At 42.0% G+C, this 13306-nt stretch overlaps 1 protein-coding gene across 1 annotated transcript in view; it reads right to left on the bottom strand.

Annotated features, from left to right (window-relative positions):
* Positions 1-2287: 2287 nt before the first annotated feature.
* LOC137327194 (galactosylgalactosylxylosylprotein 3-beta-glucuronosyltransferase 1-like) overlaps positions 2288-13306 on the bottom strand; it is a 131692-nt gene continuing 120673 nt past the window's right edge. The window contains exon 6 of the mRNA XM_067992742.1: positions 2288-4131. The gene's annotated coding sequence lies outside the window, so the exon portion shown is untranslated. The remainder of the gene's footprint in view (positions 4132-13306) is intronic.

Below are 13306 nucleotides of genomic sequence, written 5' to 3' on the forward strand. Positions count from 1 at the left end.
TTCCGTTTCAGCGTGGTGTGTCCTTCCTGCCAGCTCAACCAATTTTGGGAGTCAGGGGCTCAGTTCCGTCTCTTTATTATACAAGTTACTGCATGCGCTACAGCACAGCTATGAAGTGCAAGACAGTGGTTCATGGGCAGACAGAAGTGGGGCTTTAATGGAGGAGAAACGTAAAAAATCCAGAAATGGCCACAAAGGGGGTTTGGATGTGTTTAACTCGTTTACAATATCAACCATTGTTTTTCTACCTCATGTTACTGTGGCACATTTAAAATGGAAGTTGGCAATCTATATCTCCACCTACAGATGTAAATGGCACAATGGTTTTACAGTGGTTACTTCTCATAGACAGAGGCTGACATAAGGATTTTCAGTGCATTTTGGAAAGGAATCTTAGAATCCACTCAGCAATTTTAATACGTAATAGATTCAATAATTTGAAAGAGGCACCAGCCTAGCTTAACCCGAATGGGTACAGTTTAGACTTGAAAGGCGAGTTGAGTTTCAGACAGACTCAGGTAGAAGTGTGATTTCTGCACTCACTTTTCTGAGGATTAACACATGTGCATAGCCACAGGTGCAGATTTGGACAGGTCCAGGGAGCACACCAGTGGGAACAGAAAATTGTGCATCAGTGAAATTTAAAGCAAAGGGGACAATTAAAAGGGAGCATCAGTATAGGGGGACAAAAATTCTGAAAGCCTATGGAAAGGGTCAGAACCCATCAGCAGCCTTTCGCAAATCAGAAGGGGCAGGGAACTAAGAAGTGACAGACAAAAATGGGAAAGAAAAACCAAGGTGTAGGCACAAGTCCCCAGGCAAGTGACAGAGTGTCCCATCACCTGAACCCTTGTCTGATGGGAACTGAAAGTAGAGGTAGGGTGTTACATGAGGTGATTGAGAGGAGGGTGCTCCTCTGTGCCATTTGATGGCACCATCCCCATAGTCAGCACATCTGCAGGGAGGTGCAGTCAAGTTTCAGGCCACAGCTGACAGTTATTGTCAGATGGTCGCTGCAGGTATCTTTGCAACAGATGTTACGGATGTACACCTGGCTCTCTGCTGACCCAGACCCTGTTGTGCCAGGACTTAGAGATATAGTTATTGATCACTGTGGTATGCCTTCTTTCATTCAATGCCACTGAAAGCAAGACATACTGTGATTGGGGTGCTTCTGAGGGATCATTAGATCTTCATTATGTTATTTATGTTGCTTAATCAAAGTTTTTTAGTCCAAAAAAAAACTGCTTCAAATTATCAGGAGTAGACTATAATACAAAAACATGACCTGAGAGTTATGAGCACAACATATGTCATGTTTGTAACCAAATTTAGTTATTGAAAGTTGATCACAGGTATATGGCTGCCCCTCACACTAAATGCCAATCCTTATTGCTTGTGTTTATTTGTGCAATTGCACAGCATAACACAACAGATGAACATTAATATCGAAAATTGTAGTAAGTGTGATATTTTGCATCTTTAAATTAAGAATAATGGGCCAGAATTTGCTGCCAAATAACAGTGAGTTTATTGGCACACACCGTTATTAATGTGTAAACCTTGTGGCGAGGAAGAGATATCCCATGAATTGCGAATCGCCACAAGTTAGCCCCGTGAAAATGGCAGCTCACCCTCAACCTCCCCGTGAATTTCAAGAAATTGGTGCATTTGTGCATTCATTGCCAATTAAACTCGCCACAGAAAGTTAAGGCTAGTACCTTTTAATGATGAGATTTATGTTCCTGCAGTGCCAATCAACCTCTCTGGCCCAGAAAGGGAACAATTGAAACTGTGAAGTCTCATTCCTACAGGTAGTAAATTGCTGTTAGAGATTTTTAAAATTTAAAATTAAAATTTTTTTTCTTACTGTCTCTTTTTTTTCTCTCTCTTAATCCAATCTTTCTTTCCCTCTCTTTCTTTCTCTTTCTGTATCTAATTTGACTTTTATTCACCCACTCTAATTCACTCTCTGTCATTCCTCTGTTTCTTTCTCAATCCTTAAATCTCATGGTTAAGGAGATAAGACTGTCGGTCACGTCGTTCACCAAGGTTTCAGATGCCCCATTGCTCTGTTAACCAGAACGGACTTCCAGCGCAAAATTTTTTCGAAGGGTGAGGGGTAAAGTCTAACATGGCATGTCGTGAGATGCCCCACTCCAGCAAATTCTGGACATTGTATCATGCTTCAAAATGTGATACTGGTTACTGAAGTTAGATCAGCACTCATGATGGTCCAAAGAAGAGCTGTACACCATATTGTCACAATGATTTCACGAAAAAGTAATGATTGTTTTCAATGCGTTTACTTCATCTTGTCACGTTTGGCAATTATTTTACTTTTCCGTAGCAAACAATTATTCATGAAGGCAATGCCCCTTTAAAATCCTAGCATGATTCTCCACTGCCAGTTCTTTATGTTTCCATGTGTCTCCTCATTTTGTTGTACGAACACGGAGAACCGTTGTTGTAATAGGATTTGTACGATAGAGGAGGATTATTCTTCGAACAGTCTTGTTGAAACAGGAGGGTAACTGCCTTGTGAGGTATTTTGCTTTGTTTATAAACAGATGAAGGGGCAAAAGATTAACTTTAGTCAAAATGAATAGAACAGAAATTTCTCATTGCAGCCAAAAATTGAATACCTTTGCACCATTGTTTAAACTAAATTATCTGTGCTGTAATTGTAAGAATGAGAAAAGGCAGTTCGACCCATTGAAACTCATCTTTCTGGTACCTTGACTACCGTAATAGCATTCAGCTCCATTTTGAAAGTCCCTAATGTTTTGCCTTCGCTGTCCAGCCTGACAGATTTTTTCAAGCATGTATTACTCTTCAAGCAAAGAAATCTTGGTTTCAAACAATTCCACACCAATTTAAATTTATGCCCTACACTCTTGTTTTTCTGGCTTAATTTGAAGTAATATTCTGAGTTTACTCTATCCAAGACATTTAATATTTTATACACTTCACTGAGGTATTCCCTTCCCCTTCTTTCTAGAGCATTGAATCTCAGGTTGTCTAATGTTTCCTCATAGTTTTCTACTTGGGACCAGTCATGTTGGTCTTCTCTGCGCCCTCTCTAACATTTGTATATGTTTTTTGCAGCATGTGCAGATTTGAACACAATACTCCAAATGTGGTCTGGCCAGTGCATTGTAAAGACCAGGCATAACTTCCTGAGACCTGTATTCTACTGTTTTGGCTGTATATTCCATTATTCTATTTATTTTTTAATTGCTTCATGACATTGCTAAGCCATTGAAAGTGATGAGTCTACCATCACACCCAAGTCCTTTTCTAAGTCTCCCTCTGCCAGTTCAATGCCTTTCATTGCATACTTATTGCAATTAATATGTAAAACTTAATACTTATCAGTAGTTAATGTAAAATCCCATCAAAATCAGTATATTAAAATTCATGTCTCCTCATTAAAATAATGCTTCTATGCAGTTCAAAATTGACAGCCAATATAACAAAGACATTCTAGACCCGGATTGAAAGCACATTAGACAACTCAATCCATTAAAAGCAATTCTCTCCTTTTAGACATTTCAATTGTACGGCAATGATGTAATGATTAGCTGGACGAATGATCATCATTTGACTGAAGGTGACTTTTAAGATTGCTTTTCTTTCCATTGAACTGCTGATTTAATCATTTTTGACGGCAAGTTGTGTCGAAGGGCTGAGAAAGACCTTCCAGCCCAAATGATACAATCTCACAAGACAGAAATGGCCAACAGTTCAAAAGTTAATACATCACTCAATAATTGATTGTGGATTATGCTTAATCAAGTTTCAACAGCAAAAACGTTGCAATCCCTGCTCCCCTAATAGAGTAAGGTTCAAAACAGACACCCCATCAGTGTTGAGGTTGAATATCAGTCTTTGGACGAAACATTCCATTGTTATCGAGCTGCTACCTAGTGTTGAATTTTGAAGAAATAGTCAACCAAGGGAAGGGCTGAAAATAATCAGCTATACACTATTCTTAATAATTTAAAAGAAAACATACAGTAGCTGACTTAGTAGGACACGTTAACTTTAAAAAGCACGTACAGAAAGAGTAGCATGGCTCGGAACTTTGTCACGGCGTAAGTCAATCTGCAGAGGATCTTCGCAAGATACCTGAAAATAATAAGAAACAAGACATCGATTAACAGAGAGCTAGAAACTTCTAGAGAAGAGTCTTCAGTCCACTCCTCTTACTTCAAAGTCACCTAATCCAAATTATCTGATCATTCAATTTTTGTTTGAGCTCTAATTTGGTTTTTATGTTATTTATGCTGCTTAATTCAAATTACTTTTTCATTCAAATTTTTTTAGTGCAGAAAATACTGCTTCAAATTATCAAGAGTGGACAGTAATACAAAAACATGACCTGAGAGTTATAGGAGCATTACTGAGGACAAAATAAGATGCGTTACAACAGTGACTACACTTCAAAAGTACTTCATTGGCTGTAAAGTGCTTTGGGACGTCCTGAGGTCGTGAAAAGGTGCTATATAAATGCAATTTCTTTATTTTCTTTCTTTACTCAGTCAATCTAAGGGCCTACTGTTAACCACATTTTGAATGACCTGAAATAACAATTTATTTTGTTGGGTTGTGATGATATTTTCTGCCACTAACATTTACAAAGCAATGCTGTAGCCAGCCAGAACATTGGCCACATTGCCTGTGAAAGCTGCATAGCCTATTCCAAAGTGGGCTGTGAGAGGGCATTGATCCATTTTATTGCACTTCTGAATAAGCGAAAATTACATTAAGGATTTGCTGACAAGTGTCAGGGTTTAACTGGGCTCTCCAACCATATCCAGTCTCCCAGTCTATGATCTCTTAAAGCTACAATGTCTCATTGAATGTGCCAGTTAGGTCAGTTTAGTGGCATTGACTAGGAATGAGCTCCAAAGTGCTTTTCTGAATGCAAGCTCATCTGCATGAATCGCAAGGATTGAGGGATATTTTCAAATTGAACATATTCCGATATATTTGAATTTTGGTAAGATAAACAGCAACAATAATCACACAAAATCCAGACGTTGCATCTCAGAGTATTGGAGAAGGCATTAAAATTTCCAATTCTGAAATCTAGATAGGTTAGTTCGAAAAACAAATCTCAGGTTCGGCTTCAGGAATCTTTAGATTCAGGCATCTCAAAACATTGATTTCCAAAAATAATCCCAACTTTGAATTCAGCGTTCTGAATCATGAATTTTGAACTCAGCACAGGAATCCATCTTAAATTAGGATTAAAGTAACAGGCCTCAGTTTGTAGCTTCCCCCGATGTATTCAAGTGTATCTTTGACTCATGCACACTGGAATCCACATTGAGACTATAAGGACTCATTAACTGTCGGAGAGAAACCTCTCTCTATTTTCCCACTTTAGATACCCAGCACCAGCATCAAGCTGATGTAGCATGGGTAGAGACAGAGTAGTGACCACCTACTCTACCCCAACAATGTCCCTTAATCTCAACCTCAGACTAGCACTCCCTAACGCACCCTGTGAAAATTTTACATTTCACATGCTAGCCAAACTGTGGCCTTTCTGAATGAGATTACCAAGTAGTTCCACAATTAGAGTCAGTTTGTACTGTGGATTTATTCCAATTAGGAGCTGGATTGAGACTACCAGAATTAATTTCAAATAGGACCCCTGCAGCCAGCAGATAGATGAGACTGAGCTGGTTTCAAACCCAGACCCCAGAGATGAAAAGCTTAACCCACTGTGATATCTAGCCCCCCCCCTCCCCACCCCATAGCTCCAGGCTTGACTCAAAAATGTGATCAATGAATGATACCTAAAGAAGTACTGATGGAATTTTTTTCCTTCCATTTTACAATATTTTTGTCCCTCTTTTTTAGGTCTCCCCTCATGTCATACGCCTTCCCCTGGTCCAGAGCTTTTCATCTCTGGGGTCTGGGTTTGAAACCAGCTCAGTTCCATCTATCTGCTGGCTGCAGGGGTCCTATGTGAAATTAATTCTGGTCAGTCTACAACTTACTGATTGCCAATGTGATCACCAAAATAGTTCTTGGTAACCTGTCTTGTCTCTCTGGTACAATCTTCACCTCTTGAGTGCCACACCTGCCTGGCCTAGGGTTGCCAATCCTCCAGGATTGACCTAGAGTCTCCAGGAATTTAAGATTAATCTCCTGGACACTGCTGGACAAACCGGGAGAAAAATCATTGGGGCATTTAAAAGAAATGTGTGGATTTTCCCATTTTCTTTGAACACTTTTGTTTATTGGTTATAAAAATATTGGCGATGTGGGGGAGAAAAAGGCTATTTGGCTGGGTGGGGCGGGGAGGGGTTGGAAGCAGAAGGTCATGTGATGAAATCTCCAGGAATACGTCCAACTAGAGTAGGCAACCCTAGCATGACCTGGCTCAGGGAATTGTCTACATTTCCATGTTTGAAATTGAAAGAATCTAATCTGCAAGTTGTGTTCTATTGAATAATTTAAAATGAGGAACAACAGTGAATCTGTCAAGGGATAATGCCCGATTTGTGCTTCATTACTGAAAGCATACATTGAAATCCTTAAACATTGAACACAGTAAAAATAACTTTGACTACACAGATCAATGTGTGCGCATTTATTTAAACCTGTAACTGTAAACATACATAAATGCAACAGTTCAGTAAACAATAAAACTAAATAGAAACTGAGATGTTTCAGTGGGTAGATGCACACTCGAGTGTGCTACTGAGCCATATTAATCAGGACGATCTCAGGCTTATTTACTGATCTGTGGTAAGTTAGCTTATCTCAGCTGAACCAGAGGTAGAAGCGTCATAATTGGCCTTGAGCCTCCACAGATCAGTCAGAGAAAAAAATATCAGCCTGGGTTCCCACTCCTCATGATCATCCCTGACCCTTGCACATGTGTGAACATTGGGTAAAGACAGAATCGAGCTTGGCTTTAATGCCCCCATACTGAAATAGTATGTGGATCGTCTGGACTCTATGGGCTCGATTTTCCCAGGAAATTGCGGGTGCGTTGGGGGCGGGGAGCTCCGAAAATCGGGGAAATCCCATTCGGTTCGGAGCCCGGCTCCAACCCGCCGACTTCCGAGTTCCCCATGGACGCACCTGTGTGCGCGCGGGCGTCCCGAGTCCAGAAGTCCCGCCGGCTTGACAGTTAAAAAACCCAAATGTAAATCATTGAGGTACTTAAGGCACTTTACTTCTGACATATTAGGTAGTGAGAACGATTTGTAACTGACCTGGGTGGCTTTCTCATGGCTTCTGATTCACGACTGGTGAAACCAGGCGTGAAGGGCCGGATCAGGCAAAAAGAAACAAAATAAATTAAATAAAAAACCACTGCACCAACTTAAAACACAAAATCAACCTACCTTTCCACCCTGCTCCGATGTCCGATGCCTCTGATCTCCCCTTCTTCACCCCCCCGATCTCCCCTTCTTCACCCCCACCGATGGCCCCCGCCCTCCCCTTCTTCACCTCCCCTTCTTCACCCCCACTGATGTCCCCCCGATCTCCCCTTCTTCACCCCCCCAATATCCCCCCGATCACCCCTTCTTCACCCCCAACGATGTCCCCCCCGATCTCCCTTTCTTCACCCCCCCGATGTCCCCCCGATCGCCCCTTCTGCACCCCCCTGATATTCCCCCAATCACCCCTTCTTCAGTCCTCCGATGTCCCCCCGATCTCCCCTTCTTCACCCCCCTGATGTCCCGCCAATCTCCCCTTCGTCACCCCCCGATCTCCCCTTCTTCACCCCCCAATGTCCCCCCGATCTCCCCTTCTTCACCCCTCCCGATGTCCCCCCGATCTCCCTTTCTTCACCCCCCCGATGTCCCGATTTTCCCCTCTCTCCCTGATCTTCCCCTCTCCCCCCTCAATCTTCCACACTCCCCCCCCCGATCTTCCCCTCTCCCCCCTCAATCTTCCACACTCCCCCCCCGATCTTCCTCTCTCCCCCCTCAATCTTCCCCACTCCCCCCCCCCCCCCCCCCGATCTTCCACTCTCACCCCCCAATCTTCCATTCCAGCTTCAGATGATGTCTCGCTCTCTCTCCTTCTCCCCCCAACCCCCACCTCGGGCTGTCAATCAGGCTGGCTGCCTGGCGTGAAACCCAGAGATGATGTTAATCACCATCGAGTATGAGGCGATCGGGTCGGAAACGGTAAGTTTTGTTTATTCAGGTTTGCCACGTGCACTTTCACCCCCCGCTGCCAACCCGCCACCATTTCAAAATTGAGCCCTATATGTGGAAAATGGCCACTGGGTGAGGTACTGGAGAGCAGCAGACACCTGTGGAACTACCTTAACCTGAGAGTGCTTTCAAGAGAGGGAGAGGGAAAATTGTCTTTTATTTGTTGCTGTGGTAGCAAATCACTGGATTTTTTTTCATCCTCAGGATGTGGGTGTCACTGGCAAGGCTGGCATTTATTGCCTATCCCTAGTTGCCCTGAGAAGATGGCTGTGTTGGGCCATCTTCTTGAACCGCTGCAGTGGTTTGATACACCTGAGTGGCTTGCGAGGCCACATCAGTGGGCAGTTAAAAGTCAACCACGTTGGTGTGAGACTGGAGTCACGTGTAGGCCCAGACCAGGTAGTTTTCCTTCCCTAAAGGACATTAGTGAATCAGTTGGGTTTTTACAACAATCCAACAGCTTCATGATCAGTTTTATTGATACCGACCTTTTATTTCCAGATTTTTTACTCAAATTCTCAACATGCCATGGTGGGATTTGAACTCACATTCTGACTGGATTTTTAGTCCAGACCTCTAGATTACTAGTCCAGTAACATAACCACTGTGTCACTGTACCTATAATTGACAAATCCACATGGTAATGCCACGGGTCACCAGTATCTGTGTGTGTCCGCAGTCATGGATTCAAGTCCTCGTGGTATTGGGAGAGCCTGTGAGTGGTATTTGGAGAGCCTGCGAGAGCAGCTTCTGAGCTTGTGCTACTTTTCACCCTGACACAACGAAACGGACCTGACCAAGCAGATGTCCTTTTTGAAGTACCTAGTTAAATATTTACTCCAGATTCAATTACAGTACGTCAACACGTCCACTAACCTACACCAGGTTTTAAACTTGGGCTTTTCCGAATGAGTATTTGTTGATTATAAATCTTCAGTGTAAGTCACAGTAAAAACCACAGTTTAGTCTATTTTGTTCACCGGGCCAGAGTTTAAATTAATACTTCAAAAGTTTGCCCAGAGTAACAGCCACAAAAGTTAACTACAACAGAAGGTAAAGTGTTGGGCAGGCAAGTGCAGAATGATAGGCAGCACAGCTTGGAGTCTCCTCAGCTGTTACAGGGAACTGTCAGGGCTGAGTGTTTCCGTTGGGTTTAATTTACAGATGACTGCAGAGAAATGGCACTCCCTCCGGTGTCTCTGTGAGGCTGGAGCCGAATTTAGTCTCCAAAATTACCAGAAATGCTATACCATTCTGAAAGAATTTAAATGTAGTTTAAAATTAAATCTATTAAAAATAGGGCTTCAAGCAGTGAAAGGGAAACAGTAAAAGCCTATCTCCCGTTCATACAGGAATTCTGGAAACTAAGTGTGAAATAAAAGGAATTACTGATAGCTCCTCACAAAACAATCAAAATAAAGTTAAAACAAAATTGCATCACTTAATCTCAGTCAAACGTTATTTTTAATTTGCAAACATATTGCGGACTTGCTTTCATCTCGGACACCTATCGTGTGCTGTCATGGAGCCCAGAAAACATATGAGGGGTTATAATAAACCAAAAAGGAAGGAACAATGATGCAGCAGGGGTGGAGGAACTGATCTCAGCTGCAGTACTGAGGCGAAATGACAATTGAAAGCTAAAGTCTTCTTTTAAGTGAGAGTGAAAATTAGAAGGGGGGGTCATCATGGGCTACTTTTGTGCACCTACTGACAGCCAGCAAAGGGTGGCACTGGCAAGGGTTTGGGAGTGGGCCCCCACCAACCCCACTCTGCATAGAAGGTGTACATTCGTCGGAGACACTAGAAAGGGGGGCTTATAAGGGAAAATGCAGGGCCACAAAATACACATGCAGATTAGCAATTTGAAATAAAAGCAAATTCATGAAAGAATTGTTTTAATTAAGGTTATTAACGTGGAAATGTTATTATGTTTCAAAACAGAGGAACAGGAGTAGGCTATTCAGCCCCTCGAGCCTGTTCCGCCATTCAGTGAGATCATGGCTGATCTCTATCCCAATTCAATTTACCCGCTTTGGCTCCATACTCCTTAATACCCTTAGCTAGCAAAAATCTATCGATCTCAGATTTAAAATTATTAATTGAGCTAGCATCTACTGCTATTTGTGGGAGAGAGTTCCACACTTCTGCTACCCTTTGTATGAAGAAATATTTCCTAACTTTTCTCCTGAATGGCCTGGCACCTATTTTAAGGTTATGTCCCCTTGTCCTAGACTCCCTCATTGGCAGAAAAAAATTCACTCTATCTACCCTATCAATTCCTTTCAAAATTCTAAAAACCTCAAACAAATCACCCCTGAACCTTCTATATTCCAGGGAATACAAGCCTAGTTTATGTAAACTCTCCCCATGATCGAACCCTTGGAGCCCTGGTAACAGTCTGGTGAATCCAATATATCCTTCCGAAGGTGCGGTGTCCAGAACTGTACACTGTGCTCCAGATGTGGTCTAATCAGGGCTTTGTATATCTGTAGCAAAACTTCATCCCCTTTAAATTCTAGACCTCTTGATATAAAAGCTAATATTCTATTAGCCTTTTTGATTATTCTTTGGACCTGACCAGTACCCCCAAACCTCTTTGGACCTCCAGATTTCCTAGCTTTTCACCTTTTAAAAAATATTCAGATCGATCCTTTTTTGTCCAAAGTGGATGACCTGGTGAGACCACACCTGGAGTACTGTGTACAGTTTTGGTCTCCTTATCGAAGGAAGGATATACTTGCCTTAGAGGGGGTGCAATGAAGGTTCACTAGATTAATTCCTGGGATGAAAGGGTTGTCCTGTGAGGAGAGATTGAGTGGAATATTCTCTGGAGTTTGGTCGAATGAGAGGTGATCTCATTGAAACATATAAAATTCTCACAGGGCTTGACAGAGTAGATGCTGAGAGGCTGTTTCCCCTGGCTGGAGAGTCTAGAACTAGGGGACATGGTCTCAAGATAAGGGTTCAGCCATTTAGGACCGAGTTGGAAAAAAATTTCTTCACTCAGAGGATTGTGAATCTTTGGAATTCTCTACCCCAGACGGCTGTGGATGCTCAGTCGTTGAGTATATTCAAGACTGAGATGGATAGATTTTTGGACACTAAGGGAATCAAGGGGATATGGGGATAGGACGGGAAAGTGGAGTTGAGGTAGAAGATCAGCCATGACCTTATTGAATGGCAGAGCAGGCTTGAGGGGCCGTATGGCCTACTCCTGCTCCTATTTTTTGTGTTCTTATGGTCTTATTACCTCGCACTTACCTGCGTTCAAATCCATCTGCCAGTTTTGCCCACCCACTTAATCTATCAATGTATCTTTGGTTTTTTATGCGCCCATCTACACTACTTACTATACCACCAATCTTAGTGTCATCGGCAAACTTGGATCTGTTGTGTTATCTAAGTCATTAATAAATATAGTGAATAGTTGAGGCCCCAGCACAGATCCTCGAGGTACACCACTAGTCACTTCCTTCCAATTCGAGTACATATCCATTATCCTCCTCTCTGTCTTCTACCGCCTAACCAATCTCCTAACCAGGTCAATAATTTGCCTTCAATTCCATGACCTTTATTTTAGCTAACAGTCTCTTATGTGGAACCTTATCGAAAGCCTTTTTGAAGTTTATATAAATTACATCCATAGACATTCCCCTGTTTACTACTTTAGTTACTTCCTCAAAAAATTCAGTTAGGTTCATTAGACATGACCTACCCTTTACAAATCCATATTGACTCTCTCTAATCAGCTCAAATTTCGCGAAGTGCTCAGTCACCTTGTCCTTAATTATAGATTCCAATAACTTCCCCACAACAGATGTTAGACTAACAGATCTATAATTTCCTGGTTTCTCTCTCTCACCTTTCTTAATTTGCAATTTTCCAATCTAAAGGGACAATTCCTGAATCGAGAGAGCTTTGGAAGATCATGGCTAAAGCATCTGCAATTTCCTCACCTACTTCCTTTAAAACCCTGGAGTGGAAACCATCAGGTCCTGGGGATTTGTCAGTCTTTGGTGCCATTGTTTTTTCTAAAACTGTTTTTTTGCTTACTTTAACTTTAGTGAGTTCCCGTCTTTGATTCATTATTAGTTTCCCTGGAATGTCAGGAATATTATCCTCTTCCTCTTCTCTGAAGATTGACACAAAGTCATTATTCAATATGTCTGCCATTTCCTAATTTTCATTTGCAATATTACCCACATCTGTTTTTAAAGGGCCCACATAACCCTTCACTACCCTTCTTCTTCTAATATAATTGTAAAAATGTTTTGTGTTAATCTTGATATCCCTCGTAAGTTTCTTTTTGTATTCCCTTTTTGCAGCTCTTACTATTTTTTTGTCTTCCTTTGCTGTTCTTTATATCTCTCCCAGTCCCCTGGATCTACACTATTCTTTGCACTTTTCGATGCTCTTTCCTTTAGTTTTATGTTATCTCTCGCCTTTTTGTCAACCATGGCTGTTTTATTTGGTAAGTAGAGCTCTTGCCCCTTAGGGGTATATACTGGTCCTGTATTAAGTAAAATTCATTTTTGAACAACTCCCATTGTTCACCTGTAGTTTTATCCAATAACATGGCTAAGGGAGGGGCAGGACTGGCAGCTCAATGTTCCAGGGTACAGATGCTATAGGAAAGATAGAGCAGGAGGTAAGAGAGGAGGGGGAGTTGCGTTCTTGATTAGGGAGAACATCACGGCAGTAGTGAGAGGGGATATATCCGAGGGTTCGCCCACGGAGTCTATATGGGTAGAACTGAAAAATAAGAAGGGAGAGATCACTTTGATAGGATTGTACTACAGACCCCCAAATAGTCAACGGGAAATTGAGGAGCAAATATGTAAGGAGATTACAGACAGCTGCAAGAAAAATAGGGTGGTAATAGTAGGGGACTTTAACTTTCCCAACATTGACTGGGACAGCCATAGCATTAGGGGCTTGGATGGAGAGAAATTTGTTCAGTGTATTCAGGAGGAATTTCTCATTCAGTATGTGGATGGCCCGACTAGAGAGGGGGCAAAACTTGACCTCCTCTTGGGAAATAAGGAAGGGCAGGTGACAGAAGTGTTAGTGAGGGATCACTTTGGGACCAGTGATCATAATTCCATTAG

The sequence above is a fragment of the Heptranchias perlo genome, chromosome 11 (genome assembly GCF_035084215.1).
Source record: "Heptranchias perlo isolate sHepPer1 chromosome 11, sHepPer1.hap1, whole genome shotgun sequence".
Lineage (NCBI taxonomy): Eukaryota > Metazoa > Chordata > Chondrichthyes > Hexanchiformes > Hexanchidae > Heptranchias > Heptranchias perlo.